Source organism: Melopsittacus undulatus, chromosome 5 (genome assembly GCF_012275295.1).
Source record: "Melopsittacus undulatus isolate bMelUnd1 chromosome 5, bMelUnd1.mat.Z, whole genome shotgun sequence".
NCBI lineage: Eukaryota > Metazoa > Chordata > Aves > Psittaciformes > Psittaculidae > Melopsittacus > Melopsittacus undulatus.
The window spans coordinates 50,455,681-50,472,272 of NC_047531.1; the positions used below are offsets into that span (position 1 = coordinate 50,455,681).

Below are 16,592 nucleotides of genomic sequence, written 5' to 3' on the forward strand. Positions count from 1 at the left end.
ATTCACCCTTCCAAATGTAAAGGATAATTAGTACTTCTCAGAAAATGCACTTATATTTACTAGCTTCCTTTACCTTTTGGCTGGACAACTTATCCCAAATCTGTAACACTAGAATACACAATGTCTCCACCAAAGAGGTAGCTGTTGTCCGTTTTATTAGTCAAATACATTTGTTTCTTATTCCTTCAGAGTGGAAGAGAGGTCTTGGGTCCGAAATAGCAAAATACATGAGACTTATCTTCCTCATCAGCTCATGGCTCTGCAGAGGATTTCAGAAACAGCATTTCATATCTACTTTCGCCACTTGCCCCTGACAACTGGGATGTTCCAAAGAGAAACATTCAAAGTGCTAACCTGGAGGTGTGTTGAATTCCTTTTTGGAAGTGTGTTTGATTTTACTAGTTTGATTTAATTACTGTGAGTACTTAAGCTCTGAACATCTGCACTATGGTTTTACTAGGTGGTACAGTATCCCAGACTCATTATGAATAAAGGTACTGCTATTAGAGGAATGTCAAAATGTGTCAGCATTTCTCTACATGGCAGACAGAATGGTTTTGTAATGTAAACTTACCTACCCTAATCTGCCTTACTTGCACACTGGTAGCTGTCTCACTGTGCCAGCAAAGAGCTTAGTAAGGAGTACTTTGCCCATCTTGGGAGAGTTTTGCTGCCTCTGATGAATTTCCTGCTCCCATGACCAGACTCTCCCTGCTGGCACTCATCTGCAGCTGAAGGCCAAGTCTGCCACCTTGACGTTTCAGTGGAATCAAAGCTCACTCTTAAGAAGTCCTAGTATGTGCTGTAGTAAACCCAATTGCTAAAGCATTTGCCTGACCTACATCACTTTTGATTAAAAGCAGAACACCCCAAGCTGGAACTCCAGCAATTATGACCAGAATATTTAGAGGCTGCTCGGAGCTTACATGGCACACCTAGTTGCCTTTGAATGTATAAGATTCAGGCATAACAAAGCAGTTTTCTGTAATAAGAGGTTTAGGGGCAGCTTACCCTAATTCTGTATTTCCCATATGTTTATTTGCCAGTAACTGAGGAGTTCAGGTAATAAGTTTATTTCAAGATTACTCTTTTATCCACAAGCATTTCCACATCTCCACCTGCCCCTTTAACTGCTGCTTTTTCCTTGGATATAATTCTAGATAAGGGAACTTTCACATTGCAGCATCCTGGGGTTTAAGAGAAACATCTAAGTACTTCACTGAAAGCCATAGTTAGTGCAGGGAGCTACTCACAAAGAAGCAGTAGGCTAAGAGCAGGGTGCATTGAGACCTCACTTCTGGGATGTGCTCAAAGGGGCACTTTGGGGTCTTCTCAGCCAGCACAGCCCAGGGAATGCCCATGAGGTTGACAGACTCTGTAGAAACTCCTGTGGAGATCAGAGGATGCTTCAAACTGAGTGCTTCTTACTTCCTTCTTGATGGATATAATAACAACTGTTCAGGCATCTGGTAGCCTTTGGCTATGAGCTTTCCAAAAGATTGTATAGTACTGCATACAGCTTAAAGAGCACAAAGGCTGTTGGTATGTGGTTTATACACAATGCACAAGCCAGAATCTGGTATTCAGAAAACCAATGTGTTTCTAATGTATGTAGACATTGTTGTTCTTAATATTTAAATCATAACCCCCCCCAATACCTTCCAAACTGAGTCCAAAGCATCTATCCTTGCCAGGGACAACAAAGTAACCCTAATTTGGAGTTTCCCAGTCAAGATAGTTTTGAGTCATGACATTTCTTTAAAATAAACATTAGGAAATTTTCCAAAAAGTGAGATCAACCCACTTGTTTTAAAATATCTTCCTACCTCCTCAATGTTTTGCCCAATATCAGTCAAGTTTTCTTGAAATGTAGTCTGACATACAAGTTTGCCTGTGCAATTTCAGGTGGATTAATTTCAGCTTGAAAAAACCATGGTGGGATTCAAAATCAGGCTCGTAATGGAAGATCTTGCATCAAACTGATCTATGGAAGGAAGAAGCATCTCCCCATCTTGTATTTTCTCTCAGCCAGAGCTAACAATAACTTTGCCTCAGCTACTGAACAGCTGAGCCAAAAAAACAGAAAGACAAAAGCCAAAGGCAAACCAAAACGACAAGAAGCAGAGACAGCAAAGAAGACAGAGAGAAAAAAACCTACCCCACATACAAACCTTGCTCTGAAAGCTCAAAGGTAAGAAAAACAGCCTCTGTAAAAGTCAGTTGACATTAGGAGATGACAGAAGCAGCAGAGATGGCAAAGCACCTAACCAGACCTACTGTGAAGAGCAGCTAACGAAAAATAGATGGGAAAAAATAGGGGGAAGTGTGACATTTGAAAAAAGTAATTTTTAACAATGACAGTATGCAAACCAATAAAATACTCAGATGTTGGATCAGGTCCATATCAAAGTAACTCAGCCTACAATTACATGAGAATCAAAAATGTCAAAACACAATAATAAAGATACTGTGGAGGGCTTTGTCTTCTGTGGAGCAAGCCCATCCATACCACCAAATAAGGGAAAAGTTAAATAGCTCAGCATGATGATTACAAGAAGGGAACCATAATGGACAGGAGTGGGCAGAAGTGGGGAGAAGAAAAAACGCAGAAATTAACAAGAGGCAATAGAGAGTGAAAAAAAAACAACCTAACCAAACCAACACAGAGGCAGCCTTGTGCTAGACAGATACCTGAGAATGAGCTGCAACAGTTGTGTTTTGAAGAGTCTCCATACCTAATTTTGCAGAGAAGGATAGTATATTCCATCAGTCCAACTAATACGATTAGAAAAAAAAAAACAATCCAACCATGCCTTCAGAAATATGAGCCAATCTTCAAGCATGGAATGGAAAAATGGTTTTATGTGCCCTGAAGGTTGCCTGATTTTCCAACAGTATAAGCTAGAGTAATAAGCATACCATCTCTTTTCACAAAATGGATTTTGTCTGTGTACTTGGCTCATCATAGCTATATCAATATTTCACTATGAAGTCTCAGAACAGAGGGTCAGATATAAATTGATCCAGCTACACTGGGTAAAGTGAAGGCATATCTAGTTCCATTAGTTGATAAATAATGATAGGATCTTGCCAGCAGCATGGTTACTCCTAACTGCTTTACAGGGAATGCTCCCAAATGTGCTCGTCATATATGTATTTTTGCTCCTCTTGAAGTGAATGGAAGCTTTAATCTTTCACTTTGGTGGGAGTAGGATGAGGCCAGCCCCAGTCCTTTGAAAAAATCTTACCTATTTCAAAAAAAATATCCTCTGCATTGTAGGTACAATTCTTCCATTATTTAAAAACCAGACAATAGAGTGCATGAATTATTGGTGTGTACAATATCAATTTCTAATATTTCTTTATCAGAGTTTGAATGCATAACAAATGCAAGGAAATAGGGATAAGGAAAGAAAAATCCCCACTAAGTGCTCTACCCAATGGCAAATGGAAGCATCAAAAACCCAACCAGAAAAAACTTCCTATGCCTTCAGATTGCACATTTATGCAAAAGGGACAGCAACCTTCTGTTCCCCAGAAGCTCGTCCTTTTTCTTCTTGTAAACATTTTGTTTAATATTGGAGCACAAATAATAACCCTGAACTTCCTGAATTTTATTCTAGATCTACTACTGTAGTCAATGGGAGTTTTGAAAGTGCAAGGGAGCACACACTAAGTTAGAGCTTTGGGTTGTAAGATCTAAATCCAAGTCTATGCCTTTTTCCATGTCTGAAAAGTGCCCACAATTTTATGGGTAACCTATAAAAACAATTGAAGTAATTGTGGTGGTCCTACATTGTTTAGATTGTTTGCTTTCCACTCCCCAACCTTGTAATATGAACAGAGCTATTATAATTCTCCACCCTGTGTAATTTTTTACTTGTCTTTTTTTTTGATGCAAAAAACATTTGTGTCTTTTCTTTAATCCCCAGAAATCATAGGATTTACTTTACTTTTCTTGTGATTGATGCAGCTTTTATTCTGTTGTAGGACTTTTGGCTGATGTGGACCCAGTTCCAGATTTGTTTCAGTATAAGCAACACCAAAGTCAGACCATGCTGCTCACTTACGGTGTGGTTGTTATACCTCTACTCCTGGTTTTCTCTTCCTGCCCTTTGTTTTTATTTTGTATAAGCAACAGTAGATTGAAGCAAAAAACATTTTTATTTGTCCAGTCTCTAACATAATGAAGAGATGCTGAGAAGGTTGGGGCTGTTCAGCCTGGAGAAGAGATGGCTGCGTGGAGACCTCATAGCAGCCTTCCAGTATCTGAAGGGGGCCTACAGAGATGCTGGTGAGGGACTGTAGTGATAGGACAAGGGGTAACGGGTTGAAACTTAAACAGCAGAGGTTTAGATTGGATCTAAGGAAGAAATTCTTTACTGTTAGGGTGGTGAGGTACTGGAATGGGTTGCCCAGGGAAGTAGTGAATGCTCCATCCCTGGCAATGTTCAAGGCCAGTCTGGATGAAGCCTTGGGTGATATGGTTTAGTGTGAGGTGTCCCTGCCCATGGCAGGGGGGTTGGAACTAGATGATCTTGAGGTCCTTTCCAACCCTAACTATTCTATGATTCTATGATTCTATAATGTTCTATTATAGTTGGGGCCAGTCTTGCTATAGTTTGTACAAACTGAGAACCAAAATGTAGTCACAGATCCAAACAGCTTGGGGATGAGATGGATTCTTTGTCTATCCTGCATCCTAAATGCATCCAAATTATTCTACTGTCTGTATATCTACATGGACCACTTAACTCCCCCTTGAACTCTCCTTAGTGCTTTAAATTGCTTGTCAGGCACATGTGAAAATCTCTACCTCATCTAAAATTTACATCCCAGAGCTTTCTATTGCTGATTTCTCTCAGCAGCAAGGTTTCTTCTCATATTGGTACCACTGGAATGGTGGGACTGAGCTGCTCCTGCCTTTTGCACAGATACTCAGAGTTGTGTGTGGAGCAGAAATGTAATCAGCCCTGGGCCAGAACTGCAGCAGTCCCTTATTTAGCACATCTGCATGGGGGAGGGCTAGCTGAGATAGCAAGGTAACATGATTGCTGCTGCTGGCAATGGGACAGATGTCAACATTGCCTCTTCTTTTCATGGAAACGTACCTGGCTTTATGAAGAATAGGTTAGCAAATATTTTAATACAAATAGTAACCTCAGCAGAACTGCCAAAGCAGGCTCCAAAGAGACTGACTTGTTTACAGTCTGGACCAGTGCCTTAAAACCTGACGTGCTTATTCAAGAGAAAATTAACCCCAAAACGGGTATCATCATTACTGCAGGGAGAAGCTCCAGAAAGATAATATCCTAACTCTCTCCAGCTGAACTCAGGACACTGTCCACATTTTATCACATCAAGTGCCCTTGTAGTCATTCAGAATAAACAAGCAAATAAAGAAGTGAGGTATATCACATGTGATAGCTTTGGTCTCTGGGACTGCGTAGATGTTTGGATGTGGCCCAACCTCCTGCCTTCACTTGAATTACTACTGGAATCTAACTTTTTGCATTGTTTTAAGAGACTAAATTGTTCTCTCTATGTACTTTGGTCATCCCAACTCAGATGTTATCTCTTCCTTTCCCACTCTAGTTTTTGGCTACAAAAATATACATGGAGAAGAGTGCTGAGAAGAACCTTTTTTTCACCAGCTGCACAGTATGTGTGTATGTGCCTTTGGTACCGTTCTCCTCCAAAGGCTGTTGACAAGGTTTGTAATTTATGAGGTCATTTTTTTAAGAGGTTAGTAGTGATTCTCATGAAAATGAATGCTGGTATATATTTGACCTCGGAAGAAACATTGGTAATACCAAACTGATTTAGGGAAAAACAGATAGAAGAAGCTGCTTCCAAAGTTACTGTGCTTCAGTGATGAAGCCTTCATAGAGAATGGTCACTGATGTGAAAAAGTCACTTGGCAGAGGTGTCATAATCTTTAGCTATCAAATTTCTTGGAAGATGAAGAGAAAGCCTGGTTCTGGAATTATTATGCAAAGGCTTGTAGTACTGGATTTACCAATAAAGATTTCGGTCAGCTTTTGCTGCATAATTCAGTTGATTTTTAGTAACTCCACGGGGAAATAAGAGAGAGAAATGATGTGGGACAGGTAAGAGCCAGGGCTTTCCTGTGTGACGTAGTGGCAGAGTTCTGTGGGAGGCCATGCATTACCCTGCATCCTCCAAGAAGGTCAGTGGGAGGCACTAGTGTGGCAACTTCTAGGTCAAAACAGTTGAGGGTGATGCCTTTCATGCCGACTAGTTGGTATGTCAAACTAAACTTCTTTGGGAGAAACTGATCTCAGACCACCATATAACCTGGAAATTAAATTAACAGAATTTGTATTTCATACAAGTATACATGGGTCATGAAACTCTTACTGAAACTACACAAAAAGGACTTCTATCCCAGGCCATGGCCATTGGGATTCAAAATGAAGGCATTCATGGGATATCAGTATTAAGAGACTGCAGTTGTGTTCTGAAAGAAAGGGTGAACATAGGGAGTTATTGCTTGGGGTCATCAGAGGTGATGTTCATTTGTAATGGCCAGCACAGAGGCACAGGACTTCCTTGTTCAGTTACTCTATCAGTGAATTTGTAGTTGCACAAGCAGGCTTCCTGAAGCTACAGCAGTATGGCATTTCTTTTGGGAATAAGAATAACAAACAGTCCCTGTCAAAGTGGTGACTGTTGCTAAGAATCAAAAACTGAAGTAGCCTGTAGTTATCAAGTAATAGGAAAGTTGGTGATTCAGCATATAATTCAACTAGGTTTTGGTGAGACATGAAAGCACATGCCTACTTCAACTGAAAATACCTGATTGCACCTCCTCTACACTGAAAGTGCAATAGAATGCAATAAAAATAGAAAGATTTCCTGCAGCATCCTATAAAACTTTTTAAAAATTTGTATCTCTTTTGCAGAATTCTGTAGCTGTTTAACTCCCTTCCCCCCGAAAAAAAAAGCATTGTGTCCTCTTCTGTCTGTATTTTTAGAGTACTATCCACAGAAATTTATTAAAGCCAATCCTCCTAAATTCCTTACAACTGTCCCACAAGGGTGGTTCTCAAAGTGAAAAAGAGAAAAATGCTGGCAGTTTATGTAATGTCTTTTTCACTTATACAATCTGAGAGGTTATCTAGGAAGTTTAATGGTATACAAGCCTCTGGTGGCTGGAGTCAAGCTGGAGAGATTTTTCTAAAAGCTCAGCCTTGTTTATCCGCATGTCCTCCTGTACACCCTTGTCCCAAATCTATTCTGCTCCTGAGAAAGCAAAGAAAAACCACATTCCCTTGAAAAACAACAGGCTGTACTAAAATGCAGTATTTGGATGACTGAAAAAAACCTTATACATTTTACGAGAGCTGCTTCTGAGTCTGTTTTGCTAGAAGCAAATATTTGCCTACTAAAAAGTCTGGTTGGGCTCAAGTGGCATAGTAAAATGTTTCCTAACTAATCGTTACTGCGTTCCCTGTCTTTCCTATAAGTAGTCCAGGTTCCCTATCTTTCTGATCTAAATTCAGAAAGGGGAATAGTTCCCTCCTCTCTCTTCTGTACCATAGATGGTCTGGAACTCCAGACCTTTAAATGTCTAACTCGTACCCCTTTTGTTATTCAGTGTATTAACGACTCTGTGCCCCTGTGCTATTTTCCCTCCTCACATGTCTGGTACAAAATGTTAAGCATCCTTGTGACCTTTAAACATCCTGCACAGCTCTGCATCTCCTCTTTACGTGATCCACACTCATCTCCACCTCCTGTTAGAAAATCCTGTGCATGCACCTGGCTTGATTACATCAGCATATATGCACACAGCTGAGCTAACACATTTGAATGAATCTACTGCAGAAGCAAACGGAAATGAATACCTCTCCTTCTGTCCACAATCCAACAGTTGCTCTACTATGGTATCAATTTGGCACAAAATCAAAATTATCTGTAAATCTGTTTTTACTGTTACCTGAATGCTGTGATGTGGAAGTTAGAAAAGAATAATACGGACAAAATTTTGATGGTGGCTACTAAAAACTAAATTATTTCAATTCCTTGTGCTTGAAACATCACCTCCTATGGGTGTTGCTTGTTTTTCTCCTTTTCTGCTAGATGAAATAACTACATATACCAGGAGTAATGTGTGACTAAAGCAAGAATTGTACAAGAGATCCGAGACACAGATGAGTCACTATGATCTAGTACATCACGTATCTTGAATACAGACAGCCCAGCAGCTATATTTCTCAAGATCTCTGTTAGAGACATTGTATTTTTCAGTGTTGTTTTACTGTACTTAAGTGGGTAATAGCTGTTTCTTCAAACTGGACAATGAGCACGCAGAAAACACCAGGAAGAGGCCCAAGGATCATATAAAAGTATATGCACAGCAATATATTTGATTTGTAATCCTAAATTTGACTGTAGAGCATACATAGTCCTTTTACCTTCAGGGGTAAAAGGCTACTGGTTTGGAGGGTGCTGTAAATATCACAGGCACCAGTTAGCTGAATGAGAGCAGTAGTGTAGGAAAACAAGTGTTATTAGGAATAAAATGTCTGTTCTGGATTCTTGTTCTCAACTTGACACCAGAGTACCAGGAAAGTCTCTGTGGGAGAGTTTGGAAGACTTCAATTCATGCCTGGTGGAGCAAACAGCAGTTGTAAAATCTCAAGAGATGAGGGCCACCCAGAGTGTGTCAGTTTATCAACTGGACAGCTGCGGTGTGTCTACAAATGCCAAACCATAAGCACATTGGCAGAGGAAGCAGGAATTGTGGCCAGCACACAGAGAAGTGGCTCCTGACTTTCTGAATTGCCTGCCTCTCAGAATACACTTATGGTTCAGGCCAGCCTGCCAGCTCCAGCAGGACGAGCGTGCAGCAGGCCAGTGACATAAACACGCCTCACACCTGGCTTCACAGCCTTTGGGAAGATATACTAACATAGAGGTGGCAACTTGGGAATGCTGTAGCACTCTGCTCACCTCCCTGCCTTGGGTAGGGTAGAGAGATAATGATATTATAACTGGAAAGATATTGCACTTTTATTGCTCTTCAGCTAGAGAAAAACAGTCCCTATGGGAGCTACAGGCAGTGTAATACAGGGACCTTTCAGTGACAGACAAACCACTGAGGGACTTGATCAAATGCTCTAGGATCATAGGAGTGTGAGCATAGCAGTAGAGCTACTTTTGCATAAACACAGTGGTCTTACCACAAAAGAGAGTCCTGTGCCTTAAACGCAAAAGAGCAGTTGTTGCTGATGGCTGAATTTTCTACCCACAGGGAAAAGAAGCTGGAAAGAAAAACAAATTAATTATGAGAGGAAGGCAGAGAATCATGCCTCGAAGAACAACTTGGGGTACAGTGACAAGATGACTACTGTCAACAACAAATGCCAAAGGAAAGCAGACATGCATTAAATTAAATATTGAATGTTTTCCAAAATACACGTCACGCTGTATATCAGCCTTAGGCATCCTTCAGATACTGTATAAACTGTGATATTTATGATTCTTGATGATTATAGTAGTAATAGTAGCAGCATTAATATATCAATAGGCTCTGAAGAGATAAATCCTATTCTTAATGGAGTTCTAGTGAATCTTCATGGATTCCACATAATCCATTCTGAGGACACTTAACTAGAGCTTATTCTGTCTAGATTTTAAAACCCTAGCACTGGAAATAGGGGCAGAGAATTACCCAAGCTTCTTAAAATCCTCTGACCATTTAGGCAAAGACAGGGGGAAGTAGGTGCTGCTATCCTCAGGGTTGGTGCAGTCAGCTGTTAGAAATTCTGACCTAATGTTTCCTCTTGCTTTCCTATACTATCACTAAAGAAGAATACACAAAAGTGAATACAGACAAGCACTCTGGAAATGCCTGCAGTTGTTCTGAGGTTAAAGAAGAGAGGAAGGTGTCTTTAGAGACTAACAAAAGATCCAGCCTGTCTCTCCACTGACTCTGCTTTCCTCATGACAGAGCAGTGTCTCCAAAATCCTTGCAAATAACATGCACACTTCTTCCCTGCAAATATAGAGAAATGGTCTCAGGGCATTATATCCAGTGGGAACCAGATACTGGTAGTGCTGGTTTAATGGAGCTATTGATAAGAGTTTGCAACAATTACTCAAATGTTCCAAAGTCCAGCTTATGGTGAAGACCATTGACTGCAGCATATTGAACAACACTGACTAATTTAAACGTGTTTTCCAGAGATGAGATGAATCAAGGTATGCTCCATGTCAGGGGTGTTGGATTAGACAACCTTTAACGGTCCCTTCCAATACAAACCATTCCATGACCTCTGCAGTTGTGTAGGTATTCTGGAGCAGTTAGTTTGAGAGAAGGGCACTGGGGCACACTAGGGAGCAGATGGTGATTTGGGATAACAGAGGACATTAAGGTGTGTGCTAAAGAGAGAATGAGGAGACCCCTACTGCTGTTCTGCTTTTCTGTTCCCCCATGCCGGTGAGGTTTTGTGTACTCCTTAAGAATAGAACTGGTGCCTGGACCAGACAGCTCCTGCAGGTAGGTGTGAGGGAAGGCAGGCAAGGCTGAGCAGGCACCAGCTGTGGCCATGTACACAGCAGCCAAGTGGCACCATGGTAAGGACCTGCCACCAGGGCATTCTGTGTTTTGCTGCTCACTGAGTCAAGTAGTTGTGAGGAATGTGTAGGTCACCTAAATAATTTGGTCCTACTACTTGGCTGGTGAATCCTTTCTGTTCTCCAGATCAAGTGGAAATGGAACCATCTGGCATAGGCAGACTCTACTCATTCCCTGGATTTTCACAGGAAAGGATGAAAAAGGGGAAAAAGCAACCACAAAACCAATCTCACTTGTTTGCCTCTTTACTCATAAATACCACACCTATTAAAATAATCTTTTGGCTACTGAGGTCAGAGTGAGCAGTGAATTTGCCTGAAAAATGCAAACAGAAGGAACTTCTCATTTGAAACATTTAAGGCAATATCCAAGCGTAGCCTTGCAACAAAAACCATCGTATTAGTTACAGTGCACAGCTACAGATTTTATTAGGGTAACTCCAACAGGGCAGGAGAAGAGGAAGAGAGTTCATGACTGGTCATTAATGAGATACAGCCACAAAGAAGATGACAGCTATGACTCTAGTATGTCTTACTAAAGAAAGGGAAGTATTAATGCCATTGCAAAAACTTTTGGCAAGCCTGCATTATAAATACAATACAATTCTGACCACCCATGTGCAACAAAATATATTGAAAATGCAGCAGGTACAGAGAATGGCCACACAGCTGATCAGAGCCTGCCTCATAGAAGAGGACCTAAACCAACAGGTTGTTTAGCCTAGCAAAACAGACTGCTACATGCCCCAATGATTGTAAGTTCAGCAAATGTAACAGAAGGCATAAAAGGGAAGAAATTTGAAAAACTAAAGACAGTAACAGTGTCACTGGTTGTAAGAGGCCTAGGACTTAGGCTGGAAATCAGAAGGTTTCAAGCTTTTGGAAGAATGAGTGGAGCTTTGGTGCTCCTCTCCCTGCATTCCTTACTGGTCTTCTCTAGTAACTATTGCTGTTTCTCCCATGCAAATCTGATCCAGCAGCACAAATCTATATTGAACTGAATGGTACCCCCAGCTTCCATGATTCCCAAGAAATTACACTCTGTGAGTAGTGACTGGCCTTCTGTGTACTAGGAGAGAGGAGTTTTTTGCCCTATGCTATCCTGCAATCCATAGTAGTATCAAAGGGATCACACTCCATCCTACTCTGTAACAAGGCATTCAGGTTTACAAAGCAAAATAATACTTTTTTAAATTTTTCAGATATGGTAAAAATGCAAGTCTTAACAGCAATATCATTATGTTTTTCCCTGAAACAACAAAAAATACATCAGGAGAATCACGTTTTTAATAACAGAATTGAATTCTGTGTAAGGACTGAAGACAGGCTGTTTGCTTACGATTATCCACCATCCAGTACAAAATTTCTTTCGCATTAACTGCTCCATACCAACTACTGAAATATCATTCATCCATTCTGTGCACTGCTTTCATCCTTACCACATGTTACAAAATGTAATACCAAAGATAAGAAGCCATCAACAGCAGCTTTGCTGCTTTCAATACATCTGCTTTCTACTCTAAGAACCAGCACCAACACCTGGATTAATTTTCCGTTATTTGCAGTAGCGAATTCTTATCATTAGCCTGAATTCTGGCATAAACTCATATAAACAGAGACTAATGTAGGAATATTGAAATGAATTTTATTTATCTGCATGGGAACTTGCTAGCTTGTTCATAAACATGGGAATTCTCATATTTAAATATTTCTCCAGTACAGTCATAAATCTCCCTTATAACTGAACCTCTGTCTAGCTTTCTCTTTGAACTTTATCTTGCCTTTATAGAAATGTATTGTCTATGGTTCTTGTTTTTTTTTAGTTTAGTTGCTTGCTTGTAGTTTTGTCTACTGTCTGTGTTATAGATGTCTGTGACTTGTTGAATATTCCTATGTTACAAATGAAGACACTATATCTACAAACAAAGGTATATATAAAGATTTACACTGGAAATATTATATATTCATCCTCCTGATCCTAAGTCCAGTGATCCTGATCCTAAGTCCAGAAGCAGTTTTTATTCCATTTATTTTTAATTAAGCCAGCTAAGATATTGGCCTGAGGCATGAAGCGTGGATCAGAAGTTCATCTTCTGTCAGGACTCTGGTTTGAAGGTTTCATTTAGAGCCACATACTACCTGTGGAGCAAAGAAAGGTCCTGCAACTGAGAAATAATTCTGTCAAAAATACAAGCTGATATGTAACACTACATAATCCCTTCTTATTCCAGATTAGACACTTGCAAAGAAAAAAATTACATGTCCACTGTTCTGAATAAAAACTGGAAAATGAATAATCGAACTATCATGTTGACATTTCAAGAAAGGCAATGATACTGTCCCAGATTCAGCCTTTAACTGCTTTCAACATTGAGAGGCACAGGGAAGGGTATGTGTTATTGCAAACACAGTCCCTTGAGGCTTGTGTGTCATTATTAATCTTTAAAAAAGCACATATAAATACAACATGCAAATGGCAATGGTTGACTTAAATGCCAGTGAAACTGATTATGAAAGGTCCATGAAAATAACTTTTTTTTTTTTTTGGACATGATATGATTTGGTTTCTTTTAGTCCTTTACATGATGTGACTCTCATGTTTCCCTCTTCCGATCACACATAGCAGGGCAGGGAGCAACTCTCAGTCTCTGGGGAACCCCACATTTGAAAATGTCAACAGCCATAACCAGTTCTATCTTAAGACTGGGATTAGCAGACACTGTTTTAAAAATTTTCCTTTTTTCCCCTCATCTATAGAGTTGAAGTGTAATGGCAAACTCAGGAAAGACATTAGAAGGTGTTCCGTAGGTCTGGTGGAATGTTTGTGTCTATAGCTTGATGTTATAGAATAGAAAAATAAGATACAAAGGTATTTAATCGACTGGATCCATTATCCTGTGGCACTGTTCAAAAAAACTAGCATAAAGAGGTAAATGGTGATAGAATGTCACTTATTATATACTGCACCAATAGTAAAAGCTTGGGAAGCCGGCCAGTTATTCAATACATTTTCTCCCCTGAAATCTCTACAATTTCTATAGGGAGGTTACATTTTCACTTTCTTTTCTGCTGTCTATAATCAAATGTTCTAGTGCCAGAAATCATTGCTGGCCACAAAAGGACCATAAGAGTATTCGTAAGTTACTGAGTAAATAAAATGAGTGGCTATCATTTCTAAGAGACAAAAAGCTGAAGGAGAAAAAAAACCAACCCTCTATTAACAGCACCAGAGAAATCAAATTCCCTATAGCCAATATCACTGTAAACCTTATTTTACCATAGCTTTTAAAAGGACTGTATCACAAGCCACCAGTACTTGCCAGAGGCAACTTGCCTTGTTATCCAAAGTGAAGCCTACTGGGAAATGTTGTATAAACTCTGCTGGCTTACTGAGGTAAGTGCCTTATTATCCATCCTGACATAAAGGAGGTGGGAGTGATTCCCCAGAGAAGGGCTCCAGAAGACAGGCCGAAAAATCTGGCGGAAGGAACCCTACAACCAGACAAGCCTGGGGAATTGGCAGAAAATATGTGAAACTATTGCAAATGCACAGATTAACAACAAAAGCCCAAAGCAGATGGACTCTTGCAGCTTCAGATCCAATAGGAGTACCATTCTGCACCTTCTGATTCCATGCCCCAATCCCAGGTACTTTCAGGGCTGGTAGGGTTCTTTTCACACATACTTGAAGCACATCCAGCCATTGTCACTTTCAATACATCTTTGTAATGTGTGCAGCCTTAAAGTTGTCCTGTAGGAAGCAGCTGCTGTATGAAAAGGGAATGAGCTTCCACTGGAAAAAAAAAAAAGTGCTGTTATTGAAAATAGTCATTACTTCACCACTCAGCATGCTAAAACATTAAATACAGGAAATTGCCTCTCTCAAATCTAGTATTGCTAGACATATCAGAAAATATGCAGTCTTTGCAGGGCTCCATCTTTGCTACTCTCAAGTTTTAAAATCAGCTTGGGCACCCTGTGAAGGAAGCAAGCAAATCTCTTTGCTTATTTTTGGAATATCTGTGAGTACATTTAAGGACACAGACACTAGCAGTAAGACTGTTCTTAGCGGGTTCTGCAATGGAGAAACTCCTGAAGGTCAGAAGAACTTCATAAAGAAGCAAGTAATTCCGATGGTGACATTCATTCTGCCTATAGAAGACCAGAGCCCAAGACAACTTTCATGTACCTTGTCTGTGTGGGTCATCAGAAAAAAATGGTATGATGAAAATTAAAACCTATCGGAGTGAATGATCTAAAAGGAATAGTGCTCCAAAAATGCTACCAGCACCTTATCCTGACACTGAGGGGTGAACTCATCAGTGTTTACAAATATACAAAGGGTGGGTGTCAGGATGATGGAGCTAGGCTTTTTTCAGTGATGTCCAGTGGTAGGACAAGGGGCAATGGGTGTAAACTGGAGCATAGGAGGTTCCACGTTAACATCAGGAAGAACTTCTTTACTGTGAGAGTGGCAGAGCACTGGAACAGGTTGCCCAGGAGGGTTGTGGAGTCTCCTATATTGGAGATATTCAAGGCCCGCCTGGATAAGTTCCTGTGTGATGTATTCTAGGTTACCCTGCTCTTGCAGGGGGGTTGGACTAGATGATCTTTCAAGGTCCCTTCCAACCCTTGGGATTCTGTGATTTCCCATCCTGCTCTATAAGGAATACTTAGCTCAAAATGGTTATTTTAAAATACCTTGAAGAGCAAGCCAGAAATGGTGAAAAATATAAAAAACATTTTTTTCTTCAAAAGGCACTAAAACCTGAGTAAGGAATTCTTACAGTTTTTGTTTGATCCTTTTCTCTTGGACATGTTATTTATGTCTTTCCCCTGGCCAGGTACTATCTTATCTCAAAGCTAAGGAATAAATAAATGCTACATACACATTTATGTAGTAGGGTCACTGAATGTTGAGGAGGGGAAGAAAAATTTATCAGATCAAGTCTTCCAATTAGAACTGGATCTTGTTCTAAAAGATACTGTAGCAATCAATAAGAAGAAATAGGTTAAAGACATTCCTAGGGAGTAATTTATGGCAGATGTTATACAGAAAGAGCTTGAAATGAAGGGGGAAAGATATGAATTCAGTATAATTCAGTATAAGGGGGAGCCAAAATCATTTGCTTCTCACACAAAGACTTCATCCATATGGGAATTAAGGCATATGGTAAACTTTGAGTTCAGCTGAAACTGAAAGCCAGTACCATGGAGTATGGATACAGCCTCTGGCACAAGACAGCGGCTCCTAGCCCCCAGAATCCTTTGAGATTGCCAGTCCAGAGAGACAGACAGCCATGCTTCCCATAGTGAGCCAAATACAAAAAATACAGAACACTGCATATAGGAGAAGCAGCATGCCTAAGCCAGAATGTGTCATTTCCTATGTATAGAAGGTTTTAATAGGAGAAATTCCTGAATTTCTGGAGTAGTGTAAAAAGATCTTTCTATAAATAATGATAATACACTTGCATTAATAAAAGTAAAAAAAAAAATGTATTTGTTGTGGGAAATCAGGTTAAATTAACAGCAGTTGTTCTTTCTACTCTTCTGGCATTAAAATCTGAGAATTTCTAATACTTGTTCACTTTTTCAACCTAAAATGTGTAGAGGGGTTGAAACCCCAGAAACCTCAGGAACCTATTTCGTCAAGAGTTCAAAACCAGTTTCCATTTCTTTACATATAATACAGTAAAGTCTTTCTTGCATCTGATCACTATCACTTGGAAGTCAAGGGCCAAGATTGTAATAGGAAAAATAAAAGCCACTTTAATCTGTACTGCAAGAATGGATATTTGTTCTAGTTGACAGGCTGGGAGGAACTCAGAAGAGCAATACATGAGACAAATCTCAGAAACCGGTTATTTATTCTCATTCAACCACAGTATAAATTTCCTGATAAAGCTGGAGCTTTGGACTGTTTGACCAGATCTCTGTGAACCTTATTAGCAAGGTTGAAATTATCATGAATTACTGTTGCACTC

The 16,592-nt window shown here is 39.9% G+C and overlaps 1 long non-coding RNA gene across 1 annotated transcript; it reads left to right on the plus strand.

The window, feature by feature from the left end:
• Positions 1 to 201: 201 nt before the first annotated feature.
• On the plus strand, positions 202 to 4,275 carry LOC115946713 (uncharacterized). Its single transcript, XR_004080759.1, has 3 exons — positions 202 to 360; positions 1,906 to 2,191; positions 3,991 to 4,275. It is a non-coding gene; the product is annotated as an uncharacterized lncRNA (long non-coding RNA).
• Positions 4,276 to 16,592: the final 12,317 nt, after the last annotated feature.